Raw genomic sequence first — 14,080 nt, 5'->3', positions numbered from 1 at the left:
CAACCTTTTTTTTTTACACCGCGACCCTTGTGAGGAAAAGTAGCAAGGAAAATGAATAAATGTATGTATATTTTTTAATTTTATTTCTTAAATGTGTATTTTGTAATACTGTTACATAAGGATATAGCGAAGGGAATCACATTTCAAATGAATGTAAATATGGATGCAAACATGGAGATCATTGTTTATGTGATACTATAAAGAGATAAAAGCATAGACTGCATATTGATGATGAGATTCTGAAAATTACATAGCATAGCTCTGGTTTTTCTCTCTGCTTTACGAGCTCTGGTCTAAACTGTTGCCATGACAATGTACCATTTTGATGACGAAGGCCTAGTTGTACTACTCATAGTTTTCGAGTGGGACTTAGTAAAGGGTTGAATGGACACGCTAACAGATTTGAGCCCAAGGACCTCAGGTCACATGTTCGAAACATGCATTCAGATGCATAAAACAAAAGCTCTATATTCTATTTCTCTTTAAAATCTAACATGTACATCATGGCTCTCCAAAGTGGTGCCAGTTCTAAAATTAGCTCACCATTGATGAGGCATTGGGCCCTATTTTTGTATGCCATCCAAATCTAGACCAGCACTTGAAGGGGAATTTTAAGCCAGGATTTGATCATTACTTGGACTTACACTTTGGAAAAAGGGCTGGATGTGCCGCTTAAAGCTGTGGTTCTTTTGCACCTATAAGTAGACATTTATAGAAAGAGAAACAAGTGTTCCATGTGGAAGCTAAATTCACACTTAATATGATCAAGTATATGCAGATATACAGATAATAACACAAAGTTGTGCAGACCAGTTATAAAATTACAAAACGTGTGGTGTGGTCAACGTGGTATGAAATTCCACATAGTGTTGTATACTAGAGTGCTATCAACGGAAATATGACCTTTAGTTTTATTTAGGCCATCTCAACAATGTGAGTGATTATTTAGAAGGCAGTTGTTTGCATACCGCACCTGTTCTATCTGAAATAAATTATTCTTTAAATAAATCCCCTGAGAACCTCACCTTTGCAACTCGAGCCATAGATGAAGTGATCCAATACTTCAACACCTCCCACCTTCTTCACCCCTCCCAACCACCACCTGCCCTGATTCCACTACCTCCATTTCCTCTCTTTCTCCTCTTTGAAACCTTCAAGTCCATCTCCAGTTTTGCTTCCTTTCTTGTGGAAATTCCCCCTTTATCTCCTTCCCTTCCTGTCGACATTGCTGTCTTACTCTATCTTTATTGCCTCCTCCACATGTAGAATGTGTAAATGTGCAGACAGCTGCTCTCATTCTCCAAGTTTTTTATTCAACCAATGACTTAATTAACGCTTGCGAACTGTGACTCATCTCCAACTTTTGGAGCGCATCTCTGTAGGCCAATGGACACTCTCCTCTATGGTGCCTTGTATATCACTCAAACATTAACTCTTTAAATGCAGCCATGCCCTCAGTTAATGCTAATCCAAGAGGTGAACTCCCAGGAGATGCCTTTTGAGTTACTTTTGAATTCATTGCTGTTTTCAAAGTCTTTGTCCCACATTTTCCTTTCTAATTTTATTTCAACTACCACCACCTGCAGCAACGTCTTTATTCCTTCTCCCTTCTGGAGTTAACAGAACCTCTTTAATTGGGATATCAATAAACAAGCAGCACTAGTATCACAAGGCCCTTTGAGATTTTACAAATTTTATGCAGAACCTTATTGAAGGGCCTCTTATGAATAGGAGTCCTCATTTTTCTTAGACGGTGTTGTGCCCAGCAGAGAGCCGAATGAATCATTTTCTCTGAAATATCCTCTTATGTTCGGCAGCTTGGTATTTATATGGATTTTTTTTTCTTTTTTTAACTTACCAGTGCTTGGAATGGAACTGTAAGTATTTTGCACTTTGTCACTTGACAGGATTAATGATAGGATTCGACTGATAGTTACAGGGATTTATGCAAGGAGTTTTTGTTTGAAAAACAAACGAACATCAAACAAACCCATGTGTTCTGCAGCAATGAGAGCAAACTGGTAGCAAATGTGAGTGTAATTTCTGATAGCTTCACCATCATGCATCAACTATCCTTTAAGTTTATTGTTTACGGCAGGGGTGTCAGACTCGGGTTGGTTCATGGGCCGTGTTAACGTCAACTCAATTTCATGTGGGCCGGACCATTTTAGATATAATATTTAGATTTTTTTTATAAATGGATTAAAAAAACTGGAATAAAAGCCCAGAATATTCAGTTTTTTATAGATCTAAAACAATGTTTATTTTAGCTTTTTGATATATATTTTTTGATTTTACAAAATGATTTTTGAACTAAAAACACTGAAAAAAAAGATTAAAAAATTACAATTATTGATTTAAAAGGGGGGAAAAGGGGATATAATATACATCTATACTCTTCATTTTAATTTGATCCTAAAACAGAAAGTCAGCACTCAGGATTTACTTTCCCGGGCCACACAAAATGATGTGGTGGGCCAGATTTGGCCCCCGGGCCGCCACTTTGACACATGTGGTTTACGGGTTTGACTCTTCATGGACACGACCTGCTAGTTGATAGTGAGAGGAATGCCCATTTTGTGCATTTAACTACACAAAACGTGTTTCCTGAAAGTTAAATCTCCCTAAACTTTCATTTGATGAATGAGTATATCTGATAGATCTAGAATGCTCATACAAACACATTGGTAAAGTGTTCACGGACAGTATTTAATTGGGTGCAATACAATAAGCATTCTTCTGGGACAATGTAATAAAATGGAAAGTATGATAAATGTCTCAGAATTTTGCAGGTATATGCGAATGCACTTTTTTTGATTGGCTCACAAAAAATGCAGCAGAACTCGCTGATAGTACTGAAAAGCCACTGAGCAGAAAATATTGTGTTGATTTTGTTCATTTGAATGAAATGATCTAGAAATTATGCCCAAGGCACTTTGGTTTCTCACAGCGTAAAATCAAAAGAAAATTATTTGTTATCTGTGAAATGCATAGCAGCACGCCAGCCAAAGACAACATTTCAGACAAAGCATTACATTTCAAACCGTGCATAATTGATCCCATTTTTTTTCTTCACAATATAAAGCAACAAAATACAATTTACTATTTTATACACTATTTCTGAAGTATCATTTACATAAAAAAACATACCAGTGGCTATTAGTGTATATGAAATGATATACTCAGCATCCTGTGTAACCATCCTTCTTCGATTGACCCTAAAATTTTCTTTTTCATGAATATTATCAAACCGCTTGTCCTGAGGGCATTACAAAAAAAACTAAAATTACATTACATTTCCAGAACAAACAAACATTTATGAACTAATACAGGCTAATAAAGTAGCACTTGAGTTATTGATGATCCAAGACATCTTGAAGGAGAATATTTTGAATGCCATTTTGTCTTTTTTGCACAATGGCTTTTTGAGCAACACTCTCATGGGGCAGTCTCAGATAATTAAATGCCAAATTATAGCCTCTCATTTTTGCTTTCAAGTGGCATTATTAATGTCTTGCTCAAGGATACTACAGCGAGCACCTTGCATAAAGCCTTTGAACAGTGCGTTTTATAACAATTGTCATTAAAGTAAATACACATTTGCGTCCATTAAGACAAGGTTTGGATCAAGTGCAGGACAAGCAAAACTCTCAACAGAAGAAAAAAAATATTGTGTAATAGTGGAGCGAAACATAAACAACTATTTCCAGGCAGTAGAAAAAAAATATCAGTTGTTCGGCACGTTAAAATGACACTACTTTTTCGGCCAAGTATTTCAGATTGCGCTGGTATAGAAACTATAAAGAGTGTTTTTCTTATCATACTATTTGTTTTACCTGATCTGAGCGTGGCTAAACTGACATAGTCTTTTTCTTTTAATATAAGGAGAAAGTAAGATTGCTGTTTACGTTCCAGAGGTAAATCTTGCCAAACATTATAAAAGCATCTCAGTTGTTGTGTATGTTTTAAGTCCCCTCTTTCATTTACTGACATAGTGCTCATTTAGCCATTTTTACTAAACCAGGAAAGGCCCATGTTATTCCTAAAATCACAATTCAATATCAACCATTGTATGATTTGAGAGAAAAATAGCAGTTTCCATCATGTATTTTAAGTTAATATATCATGGCCTTCAAAGACCCCCCCCCCTTATCTAGACATGTACCATTTGTTTAAAATGTTTTGATTATTGAGTAAGAGTTCTACATTGTCCTTTATTGTCTGATTAAGAGACAAACATGCTATGCGTGTTACAGGAAGATGCCATTTTATTCTCGGCTATGTTTTTCAGCCAGCGCTGAAGGTAAATAGAATCTCCGATGTATTCAACCGTGTGAGTGTAACCGTCGCCTCTGCGATCAAATTAAAGGCAACTTGAATTGATCCCATTTGTATTCATTATACTTTGAAATGGATCAATTGTGAGAAGGTGTAGGGCTCATCGTTCCGGGCCTGTCAGTGAGCCAACCATGAGTTAGAAGAATATGAGTGACCACCAGCAGACTATCGTGTTTATAAAATTTAATGTTTATTAAGTAAGGAAATATTTCAATATAGTATAATATATGTGTGGAGTGTGCATGTTCTCCCTGGGCCTGCGTGGGTTTTCTCCGGGAACTCCGTTTTTTTCCCACATTCCAAAAACATGCATGGTAGGCTGATTTGACAACGTAAATTGACCCTAGGTATGAGTGTGAGTCTGAACGGCTGTTCTTCTCCCCGTGCTCTGGCCCGAAATCAGCTGGGATGGGCTCCAGCACCCCTTGCGACCCTAGTAAGGATAAAGCGGTTCAGAAAATGAATCAATGAATAAATGAATATTTCAATATCATGGGCCTGTGATGAAGTATCTTCATCTTCAGACCAGACTCATGTTATAGAGGGACCGGACCCCATGTGAGATTTCAATATCATGGGACTGTGATGAAGTATTCGGGGAAAAATTTACTATCAGAAGAAAGAGATGCCTTTTTGCATTAAGTAGTCTTTTTCCCATTCTTTGTGTTTCAAGCACAACCCCCAACCCTTATTTAAACTATGTTGCTGCTGTACCCCCTGAGCCTTGAAACCCCTGGGTGGTCGCTATGGCCTACTTTTTGTATTTCCTGCTGCACACAAACAACCAGCACTTGCACAATGCACAATCAGCCCAATTTAGACACACAAACGCACGCAATAGAGACCATGTAAGCACGTCAACGCAATGTGAATGGAAGCATTTTTCCTTCATATCTTATTGAGGTCAGAAAATACAGAAAGAATGACAGAAGGGAAAGCAGAATGATGAGAGGGATGTGGGGGGTATTAAGAAAGAAGGTTAAAGAAAATGGCGCATTCAAATGATAAGACTATGTCACCGTGTATGGAGAAGAGCCAAGATACTCTAGTGAATAATATGCAGTGCTTTTCTGCTGAGCTGGTTTGTTGTAGCGTTAAAAATATAGTGCCAAACAAGTTCCACTGGCAAGCCTTAATGATGACAGCCCGGGGGATGGATAATTAAGACAAGGAGAAGAAGAATCAGCCTCACTACAACATTAATTGTTTTCCAATGACTGCTATATACTATTCGCTAGCCTACAGTATAAATACTAGAGCCAATCAGCTATGAAGATTGACGTAAAAATTTGCATTCTTCCTTTCTTTTTCCTCATCATTGCTGAATGCCGTTATAGTGTAAAATACTACCACCCCATTATATTTTGATCTAAGATAATAACAAATTGGGAGTCAAAAACTAAATGAGAAATTATCAGGAGATATAGTCCTTTCAAGGGATACTTTTTGAGAGCTCAATCTGCAGAATGTTGGTCAATTGGAAACAGTAATAGGCATATTGATGCAGGTATAACAGCAAGTGTGTCCCAATAATATTGAGATTGACTATTACAGTAAATAAAGAATCCAGAATAACGCAAAAGGTTATAGGCAAAGTACGTCTTTTGTCGATTTGTACTGCTCACAAGGAGAATTCATAATGATCTGATTGAGTAACCAGTTCTGTAAATGACCAAGTTGACTCATTGATTCATGCACAGCAGGGACACATCATTTTGACATTGCTTCCCCTCATTGTTTTTTCTTCTAAGACATGTAGTGCTACAATACCTGTAAAGCTGCGGTCATTTTGTAATGTACAACGGATTATTGTCCAATCCAGATTTTAGATCCAATACAAATTCACAACTGGGCCTCAGATGGCATTGCAAACGACATGTCACACAGCTGACTATTAAATTAAAGTTTCAACAAAAAAAACTCACTTCTGTTCTTTTTTTAGGGAATCAGACCTTCTATTAAATTAATAAACGAGATTGTACTGGTGCATGAAATGCTGTGGCCAATTGATGAGTGTACATACAGCACGGGCACAAAGGGGCTGCACACATGCCAAAATACTCACACACACACACACACACACACACACACACACACACTTCATCCCACATGGTCTGTAAATAGAGAGCAGGGTGTTGTGGATGTTTGTGCACGTGAACGAATGAGAGATCCTCCTCGAAAAAGAGGGAGAGAAGCACAAACAAATACAGAAAAAATGGGGAGACCAGGGAGACAAAGGGGAAGGTAGTAGTGGGATTTTGAGATATAGGGTAGATGGTGAAGTAGGCAGTACAAAAAAGAATAAGGTATGAAAAATAAACCTGTTTAAACCCATTCTTGTGATGTGATATGGACAATATCAGCGAAAAGATCGATGAGGTACTGTAAACATTAAATCAATTCAGGAGAAACCTTAACCAGATAGATGTTTGTCATGCAAAATGGGACTGCTCTTGATGGTCTAATTTGATACAAAATTCAAAAACAATTCATTAAATTGAATTCAATTTTATTCCAAAGATGTTTCCAAATCTCTGACAAGATTCAAACCATTGCCAAATTTTCTAATACACCATACTGCTGTATTTGCTATTATTATTATTTTATCAGATGCTGAAGTGCAGTCAAGTTTCATTGGATTTGGATTTGTTACCCATGGCATTATTGGGTTAGTTAGGGTTAATAAGCTTTAGAAATGTAAAATAGAAGTCCAATATGGTGGTTGATAAAATAAAAAATAAAAAAACAACAGTAAAATATTCAGCATCTTTTTTTAAAACAACATTTGGTTGCATAAGGAACTACTTGTTCCTGATTTAAAAACAATAGAGCATAATGTTTTGTTTAAAATTCAGGTCGCAATTTAACTTTGTATTACTGCTGTCAAGTATTTTTTGTGTGTGATTAATCGCATACAGTTCACATTTGACTCGCGAATAATGATTTTTTTTAAATGCAAAAATAATTAAACTAAGTCTTGAATACTTGAAACGACCATTAGAGGTCACACCAAGCGGCCAGGCAGGTTCACACATGTCATGCTGCCTCAACGTGCGACCATTTTGCCCATTAAAAGCCAAAATTAACTTTCACCTTACATCCAGGATTTAACTATGACTCTCTGGCGGCCACCAGAGTGGCGTGTCGTTTTGAGGTCCAATCTACAGGGGGTTGGAAGGGCCAGAATTAATCGCATGTTATAAGAAATTAACATCATCATGGATTTTGGTTAGTGCTGTTATTACGCATTTAAGTGACAGCACAATTATTTTTTTCTTGCCCACATTCTTTTATCTTAAAACTCATTTATATGCTTCCTTATCTGGTGTAAAATGTTGTAAAACAACACAAAAAACAATTGAAATGGAAAGTAACAGTTTTCAACAACATGAACCCTCTCAAAACCGTTGCTGGAATAAGGAACTGTACAACTTTTTTTTTCATGTTGGTGAGTCATTTCATGTTTATTATACTGATTAAATTATTGTTGTCCCTGGAGGGGAAATTCAACTCACACTTGAATGTACATTTTGAGTTGCCCGAAAGCAGATTACACGCACAGAGCAAAGACTCAGAGTGAAAGAGGTGTTCTACAGTTCCAATAAGGATGATGCCTTGCTCAAGGGTACCTTGACAGCAGCTACCAAGTAAACAACCCTTTCACCAAAAACTAGTAGCCATTACTAAATATATAAAAACTTTTTTGCAGTGTGACTCAAATCATTATTCTCAGGCTCCAAGGTCCATAAATTAGACTCCGCTACTGCCGCCAATATAGCAATATTACGTTCTAAAATTAAGTTTTAAGCATCTTCATTACCATGTATGGTGACAATTTCTTCCAGTTGTGGAATTGAAATACGGAATTCCCTAAAATATGCAGGATATCACTTAAATAATAAGTATTATAAGTACAAACAAATGTATATGTTTTATATGTATTAATACTGATTCAAAGGAATCCAATCTTCCAATTTGTTAGTTGCCATTTAGATCAAATGGTCCATCCATCAGGATATGTACTCGCACATTTATATTAGCTTGACATAGTGTTTTGCGAAAAAAAACCGTATTTGTCACCTAGTATGCTCTACTAAAAAAATAATGAAGCCAAAGCAACTGCCTGGCAACCATTTGGGAAGGTCCCCTGTAATCTGGGATAGGCTCCAGTACTCTTGTGAACCTCGTAAGGATAACCAATATGGATAATTAATGAATATAATCAAGAATAATTGTACAAATGTTTGGTGAAAAGAGGTCAAGACTAAGGAGGAACCTCCAGTGTAGAAAATGATGCACGGTGGTCTTTAAAAGCCCTCCAGCACTAGAGATTGCCACTGGGTGCTGTCTTAAAATTGGTACAATTAAAAATAATCCAATTTAAAATGTTGGACAAATGTAAATATTTATTCTTCGTGATTTTTTTGCATAAGAATTATTCATTTTACAATAATAATCCTTTATTTTTTTAAGGGACAGTGAGTTTTCTAACTTATCCATGTTCATTCAGTATTTTAATGGTTAAAACTTAGTGCTCCAGGGGACCCGGGGCATACCGTTATTAATTATTTATGTCCTCCAACAGTCTTGTGACCCTCCCAAAAACCTCACATATGGATGGGCTTTACCAACTCAGATGGAAATTAAGACAGCAGACATGCATAGATGTGAGAAGTCGAGAGCGAATGGAGGCCATTTACTGCTATGTTTGAGATCATAAATTCTATATTCAAAACTTTGACAGTATTCAATCTTCTACTCACACTGTCCAAAGATTCATTGAAATTAAAAAATAAAATAAAATAAATAAAAATAAACAAAAACAATTCTGGATTACTTCCACATAGATCACATGTACTTATAATTAATGTAAACAAATCTATGAATCATTTTTATCAGATAAGCAACTTTTGTCATTTATTCTAGCAGCAGACGCACGCACGCACGCTTGTCTCTCTTCCTCTCTCCTCTCTCCTCTCCACTCTCCATCTCTCTCTCTCACACTCACTCTCCTCTCCCTGTCTCTCACTCTCCTCTCCATCTCTCTCTCTCACACACACTCTCAGTCTCCTCTCTCCCTGTCTCTCACTCTCCTCTCCATCTCTCTCTCTCTCTCTCTCTCTCTCTCTCTCTCTCTCTCTCTCTCTCTCTCTCTCTCTCTCTCTCTCTTTCTCTTTCTCTTTCTCTCTGTCTCTCACTATCCTCTCTCTCTGTCTCTCACTCTCTCTCACTCTCTGTCTCTCACTCTCTCTCACTCTCCATCTCTATCTCACTCACTCTTTCTCTCACTCTCTCACTCTCTGTCTCTCACTCTCTCTCACTCTCCATCTCTATCTCACTCACTCTTTCTCTCACTCTCCTCTCCATCTCTCTCTCTCTCTCTCTCTCTCTCTCTCTCTCTCCTCTCCATCGCTCTCGCTCACTCACTCTCTCTCTCCCTTTCGCTCTCTCTCTCTCTCTCTCTCTCTCTCTCTCTCTCTCTCTCCTCTCCATCGCTCTCGCTCACTCACTCTCTCTCTCCCTTTCGCTCTCTCTCTCGCTCCCGTCCTCTCTCTCTTGCTCACGGAGTGCTTATCTCGATACAGATCGTCAGCTCCAGTGTTAAGTCAAGTCTTACAGCTGCCGTCTGTCTGTCCTGCTCCACCTGCCGCTTTTCTGCTCCATCTCACCCCCGGATATCAATTATTAGCGCATCAAATGTGTGTAATTATGGATCAAATTTCTTTCTCCGTCTTTTTTTGTGTTTCATATTTTTATTTAGCACTTTTATGTTTGCCACCGGGATGAAATGCATTCCTCTGACCTTTATCCAAATCCCCTCCTTTCTCCTTTCGTCTCTTTTTGCAGTTGATTCGGGACTCTAAGAGCGCTGCATGTCTTCAACTTGAGGACGAAGAAAGACGAACGAAAACTCCTCGGAATTCTCCGCAAGCCTTGTACGCATCGGCACTCTTTGGTGAGTACACTTTATGTTTTTTTTTTAAATTGTCATTTTCTGAACGGATCGGCTCTTATGCAAAAGTTGTCCACGAGTCCGAATTAATGTTTTGTTGGTGCGTGTTTTTATGCGTCAACTCATCAATGTAATTAAGATAAATTGAGCTTCAAAAACGCGTGTCAACTCTTTAGTATTTAGAAGCGACTTCAAAATTGTCTTTTTATGTTGATCATACTTAAGAATCGAATGTTGTCTTACCTTGCTTCACCAATGTCACATTTACCAAAGTATAGACTCCGCTATTTTGCAAATCAACCTTATTAACAAGTGTTTTAACGCTTGTTAAAAATACTTTATATATTTATTATGAATGCAGGCAGGACTGAGGTACTTTATGGTCCGATCACTTGGTCATAATGTCGGTTGTTTTTGTGATAAGTGAATGAGTCGAAATCCTTAATTTTTCTTAATCATGCCCTCGGAGGAAAAAGTTTGGATGCCCCTATTTTATGCTTTATAAGGTAGTGTTCATAGTGATTGCATGTGTAGTGTAACAGTTGGATTTTGGAGGGCACTTGTCTTCTGTTTATCAATTACGCTTGTCTATTATGGCGAGCTCACACTTCCTCTAAGATAAAACATTCCTCTCCCACACACCATCCGCCAGCATCACACCTCCCACGTAGCCACACTTGCTGTCCACAGCCGATTAGCCTGTGATGTGCCACCGTTTGCACTAATAAGCAAGGCCTTCCTCAACTTTAATGGCAACTCATGGTTCTTGTCAGGCCAGGGGGCTGCTTAAAGGCTCATGAGCAAACTCATCAAGTGGAGATGGAGGTCATAAAGACCCACAGGGCATAGAAAGAGGTGGTAGGAGTAATCTGCTGATGTGTTTTATGGCGCATGTACAGTGCAGGGCCATCACTGTTAACCATGTACCCAGAGTATGTGTGTGCACACGTGTAGGCGTGGATGTGTGTGCATGTGCGCTTGCTCAGTCACATATTAAAGGCAAGAAAAAGTGAGCCGAGTGAGAAGAGAGTTGGATTAAGTATGGGAGGATGTGGAAAACCCATGTAAGCAGTTTTTCTTTTTGTATTATTATTTGGCTGTCAATGGCTTTGCTTGACAGGCTCCTTGGGCTGTGACATACTTGTCATCATCCTGAGGTTTATGTATGAGGTCTTTTTTTAGCCCAACTTAGCCAGAGATACTTTGTAATACCATCTGGACTCAAGTATCGTAACACACTAATTCATTTCAATCGTTGATGAATCAGAGTTCCATTGGTTTTGCTCAATCTGGTTAATGTACCGTTTGAAGTGCAACTCAAATTCCAATCCGGGAGCGCCACAAACATTTCTTAATTAGGTAAAAGTCAATTTATTAACGACAGTCAGGTCACATGCGTTCATATTCACAACCACATAAACTGAAATTAAAAAGAAAAAAATAGACTAGTGTTGAGAATAAAAATCTACACAAACATACATTTAGAGTTTGGGTGAGTTTGGCCCAAATTCCAGAAAATAACATGCTTTTCTTACGAGTTTGCCACCTCTTTGAGGATTCCAATAAGAACGTCAGTGAGCAGCTTTATGATGGTGTATAACAGATAATTCACCTAAAGTAGGGAGAGGAATAAAAAAGCTAATTTTATATGATGCTCTTCAAAATACATCCAAATGATAAATCTTTTAGTAGGGATAGTTTGACAATGGAACACTGTTGACATGTGCATTTTAAATGGGGAAAAAGTTTCAAGATTCAACATATAAAGTGACCAAAAAGCAGTCCTGAATTTATTCTAATTTCATCTGTGTTTCTAATCGCCGGATGTCCCACTGTGTGGCTTGAGTGGTCATGGTGAACTTGTTCAATAGGAGTAGAGGCCTTCAGTGGTGGGCTTACCACTTTGTTTTCATTCATCTGATGTTAAGACAACATAAGAATTGTTCATATTACATTTCCAGTAAGGGTTAAAGAAGTCTGTTTGTGTTTAAGAGTCAATGTACATGGACCATCAACCTTTTTCATGTGCTGCATGTAAATGAGATTATACATTTTGACACAGTGCACAGATGTGTCATCAATATCATGTTAATGTGATTAGGCATCAGTATCATAAAGGAAGAAGTGACTCATTCATTACATAATGGTGAGAACTGCTGAAACATGATAAATTAAATCCAAGTCATGTTATTTCAGTCAGGCACGTATCAGGTTAAAACAACAAATGAAAGTGAGAAGGAATGGTCCGTTTGTGTTTGGTGTTGCTGGGAAGATGGCAGCCTGGCAGAGTCATCACAGCTTGAAGAACATGACAGTCTATGCAGAATGCTTGGCATACAAAACTAAACCTTTTTTTCATGCGGCAGATTGTGTGTGTGTGTGTGTGTGTGTGTGCTTTTCAGCACGTACGTGTGTGAATGTGTGTGCTTCTTTTCTTGCAGTTGTTGTTTGTTCTTGAGATTCATACAGACTAAAGTCCCGTTCATTCTTCTATTATCTGCAAAAGCGATTTGTAGACAAACATGTTTGATTGGTTAAAAGGTCTAAAGTCTAATTTATACCAAACTAATTCAGACAAGGCTCCATGAGCATTGCTTTGTGCACTGGGGACAGAAAAGTGCATTTGCCAAGCTGTTCCTATAATGTCGGAAGTACCGAAATATACTTGTCCAAAAGTTCTTGGTGCGATGAATAATTTTCAAAATTTAGGGTAATTTTCTGTTGTCTCTTTTTGTTAGGGGCTAAACACACACACAAACACATACTGAGACTCTTCATACTCTCTTATCTGTCTGTATTCTTGCCATATACAATTAAACTCTAAACCTCTTCTTCTATTGCTCTCACATGCTGGCACTCTTTCTATTTCACACCCTTTTCCTCCAACCCGTTCTCTCACATCTCTCTCTTCTCACCTCCCCTGGCACCACGATGTGTTCCTCTTTAATTGAGATGCATTTCAATGTGGTGCAAATTAGCTTTCCAGAACTCCAATCTCAACCATGTTATGTGCATTTTGGTATGCATGTGTTCTAATCATAGATTTGTATGCGGTACATTGTGAAGTTGAAAACTATTGCCACAGTTTTAAAGGGATAACATTACCTTCCTGTTTGCACATCCACTATGACACAAAAGTATATTTTTAATTATCAATTCGCAACATTTTCCATAATTGTGGCTTCTATTCTTCCTCTTGTGAGAAAAAGGGATTTGGGATAATTTGCTTTACGGCAGTTCGTTAGACATAAAGACATGTTGTGGAACTGCTAGCATGTAATACATTCTTTCAATAGACACATGGCCTGTCTTTGTTGGAGCTGTGGATGGGTGAGGGGACACAACTGGTAACTAACAGTCAAGGTAGAAGATGGTCTCCAAGTGGCCACTTCTCAGGGCCTATCAGTGAGCTCCCTGGAAAACATAATGCCCATGGCTCGCATTTTCATAAATCCTTTTCTTTTTGACCTACAAAACCAGTTTCTTTCAGAATGCTTTCAATTACTGCCAAAATGTACGTTGTGTGGAAGATCACACACTTTGTTTAGGATGAGTTAGTCATGTCAATTTATGTCGTATAATAGCTGAAAGATACATTAAACATATAACATGGGTTTTCCCAAACAATGGCACATTGTTTCACATCATATTTGCATTACAAGAACAGATTGGCAATAAGCCAATTGATGGTTCAAAGTGATTTATCTCCACTTTTTGAAACTTAAAAATGTCAGAGAAAGTGGAACATGGTTTCTAAATCTGAGCTCGGAGAGAGCCTTTGGGCTTTTG

At 37.9% G+C, this 14,080-nt stretch overlaps 1 protein-coding gene across 20 annotated transcripts in view; it reads left to right on the top strand.

Annotated features, from left to right (window-relative positions):
* Window positions 1-14,080, top strand: part of LOC144077831 (receptor-type tyrosine-protein phosphatase delta-like) — a 177,924-nt gene that overhangs the window by 34,541 nt on the left and 129,303 nt on the right. For 18 of the 20 annotated variants that reach the window (XM_077605851.1, XM_077605869.1, XM_077605861.1 and 15 more), the window contains exons 1-2: window positions 9,924-10,037; window positions 10,186-10,294. The gene's annotated coding sequence lies outside the window, so the exon portion shown is untranslated. Of the gene's footprint in view, window positions 1-9,836; window positions 10,038-10,185; window positions 10,295-14,080 lie in introns of those variants that run through there. The other 2 variants (XM_077605850.1, XM_077605852.1) reach the window with 2 other exon arrangements.

This window comes from Stigmatopora argus, chromosome 7 (genome assembly GCF_051989625.1).
Source record: "Stigmatopora argus isolate UIUO_Sarg chromosome 7, RoL_Sarg_1.0, whole genome shotgun sequence".
Classification (NCBI taxonomy): domain Eukaryota; kingdom Metazoa; phylum Chordata; class Actinopteri; order Syngnathiformes; family Syngnathidae; genus Stigmatopora; species Stigmatopora argus.
Note: the sequence above shows the minus strand (reverse complement) of the source record. Positions and strands in the feature narration are given on the sequence as shown.